The sequence below is a fragment of the Vulpes lagopus genome, chromosome 7 (genome assembly GCF_018345385.1).
Source record: "Vulpes lagopus strain Blue_001 chromosome 7, ASM1834538v1, whole genome shotgun sequence".
NCBI lineage: Eukaryota > Metazoa > Chordata > Mammalia > Carnivora > Canidae > Vulpes > Vulpes lagopus.
In genome coordinates this window covers 32,003,055-32,006,036 of record NC_054830.1, presented here as the reverse complement: position 1 = coordinate 32,006,036, position 2,982 = coordinate 32,003,055, and the positions used below count along the sequence as shown (strand labels likewise).

The following is a 2,982-nucleotide window of genomic DNA, read 5'->3' as shown; positions in this document are numbered from 1 at the left end:
CCTTCTTGACCTAGGCCTACATTCCTGTTACCTTTACCAGGACCTCCGATGGTTGTCATGGTCAAATTACTAAAATACAAACAAGTTGTTGTTTTTTCTTTCTTTTTCTTTTGGTTCTGCCACATGCAGTAATGTGCTATTTATTATCTGCTCTGACTAATCCTCACTTCATTTCTAATGCTCAGCATTTTCCTTTCTGTGGAGAGCCATACATTGGCAGGAGTTCAAGGAAAGGCTGAAAATGCTTCGTAGAAACTATTTTAATCCCAAACAGTTAACGTTTGGAGAACAGGTTGAAACATATGTAATATAGGCACCAAAATGTAGGCAATTATCTCCACAGGGCAAAAGGGGACAGAGAATAAAGGCCATGCTGCCCTGAGGTCGAGGGTAAAGAACTGAAGAAACACCTTCCTTGGCTTTCCAAGGGTCACAGTGTCAACCAAAGAATGAAATGATAAGACAAATGGAACAGCTTGATAACAACCAAATGGGTGTATTTCATTCGCACAATTCAAGCCTGACTACTGGAGTTCTTATCCTGTCCACTGACAGCCATTCTGAGCATTGTAACAAGAACCAGAACTTGATGTCTAGAAATTCCTAATGGTACTCTGTACAAAGTGGATGAAAGGTGACAAGCCAGAGGGAATGCGTGCAGAAATTTTGACTCAAAAATCCTGTGACTTTCAGTGATTCTTTGTGTTGGCTTCAACCTTTGAACAATGTAAAGACAATAGCTGCTGCCTAATGTTTCTGAAGATAGAAATGGATGTCCCAGAGTTAGAGAGTAGTGTTTTGTTTAAATCATGTTGTGCTGTTCTTGGAGCATTGCACAGGACACAACATGCTGCCTCTCTCATGGTTTCATCTTGTCATTTAATCATGTGTATTCTCATACACACACACACACACACCATCTTTGGTAAAGCACTATATGTTACATTGCTGTAAGGCAGCATTATTATTCAATATCTACCATGCAGCTATTATGCAGTGTGATTTTCAGAAAGGAAGAACACTGTCAGAAGCTTAATACCACCTTGCAGGATCAGTTAGGGGAAAAATATGAGCTAAGGAGGCGGAAATCCTTGTTTAGAATTACAGAGAAATTATGACAAGCTGTGAAAAGTTCCATAGGCTTTTGTAGCACTGAAATCTTTCCTCTAGGACCAACTTCTATGAAAATATACTACGCCTGGAATTTGCCCTGTCAAAGCCAGACATATTTTTTTAATTGAATCTTGCTCTGAGAGTAGTGAATTTTTTTCCCCATCTGTAATTTGCTTTTTATGTGAATGGAGAGATGTTCTGTTTCTCTTCTTTGGAGGGTTGTCGTATTCCTGTAAAAACAATCAATGTTGGGCCATTTATCTCTTGCTTCATCAAACTGTGATGTGGGCTATAAGTACGTGTATGTTCGCAATATAGATTTTTTATTTCTGTATTTTACAGTCATATTATTGGCAAGTGGCTCTCATTTATTTTCCAGAACATTTCTAAGCTGATGACAACTCTTTAGTCTTTGTTTGTTAACTGTGTCCTGTCTGTCTACCTTTTCATGTAATAATTGCTTTCAGGGAATAAAACAGAAATGGGGTATTGCTTTGTTTAATATTTTTCAAATCAAATACCCCATAGCACAACCATCTGTGAAAATACATTTCAGCTTTCATCAAATTCTGCCAAGACTTTTTTGAGGATTAATAATCCCTTCATGTGGCATGTTTCTATGGCTAATGTAATTTTGTTGGGCAAAGCCTAGGTTATATTTATGTTCTGACTCAGGTTAAAAAAAAAGGGCTTGTTTAAGAGAGAAAAAAAATGAATATTTTCACTCCTAAGTTTGTGTTACTAGCAGAACAAGTGCCTTTGAAATGGAAAATATTATTGAGAGGCTTTTCTTGGTGGAAAATGTGGAAGTAAAAGCTATATTCATTATTCTTATATGTGGAGTCCAATTCTGTATCAGTGAATGGCCCTTAACAGAGCTACATACATATTAGCAGAACATGGACTGCCTGGTGCCTTTCAAAGTTTTTCTTTGATTTATTCTGGGGAAAGGGTCTTGTGCCTCAGTTGTTTCCTCTCAGCAATTGTGACCTTGTCCTTCCTGCCCATCTTTATGTTCTACATATGATTTTCCCACTTTCCATTCCCTAAAGCCCCACGAACACAGAGCTGTTGCATGTCAGGGCAAGTGGGGCAGGTTGTGGCAGGGACTCCAAAATAGGATACAACATGAAGTAATTAGAATTTTATTAAGGCACTCCATTGTCTTTGAGTTTCTTGGCTACTTCTTCCCATAGGAATTTCTTAAAGGGTATTTGTAGTCTCATGTTCTGGATTCCCACCATATTGCTAGAGCTCCTGTCCCCAGACTGTCCTAATTCTCTGCATTTGGCTGGGAAACAAGACATACTCAAATGTGGTCATTGAGAAGAATGTAGTGAAGGCACTCTTATTTATAAAGCCATAGGCCAAGTGTAGGGAAATAAACTACGTACAATCAGTTCTGTTATAACACTTGTTTTGAAAACACCGATTTATCCCAATGTCATTGGTATCTCCTGGAACATTCTGGGCCTAGCTTTGCATTTGCTTATGTGTGATTACATCCATGAAAAGCATTTGGTGAACGCAGAAATCTGCACCCAGTTGAACCAAACAGTGGAGAAACACACAAAATGCACACTCCTTCCCTTAAACATCCACTTTACATCTCAGTTCACCACCTTGTCACATGCCACACCATTCCCACCTGCTATAGGAACTTCCTTTCACATTTCAAATTCGCTTCCTGCTGCCACTATGCAACAGTTCCCAAGCTGCAACCCACATGAAATGTACTTCCAAGCAAACTCCAAGGTCTTTTCAAGGTAAAATATCTATCGTCTCTGAGTGTTTCTTGTTAAGGCATTAGCAGTACTGCCCTCACTAGGAGCTCATTGGACAGTAGTGCAACCTCAAGAAAAGGATGAT

The 2,982-nt window shown here is 39.0% G+C and overlaps 1 non-coding gene across 1 annotated transcript; it reads right to left on the bottom strand.

Moving 5' to 3' along the window:
• Positions 1-2,848: 2,848 nt before the first annotated feature.
• LOC121496384 lies at positions 2,849-2,982 on the bottom strand. The gene has a single exon (XR_005989205.1). It is a non-coding gene; the product is annotated as a U4atac minor spliceosomal RNA (small nuclear RNA).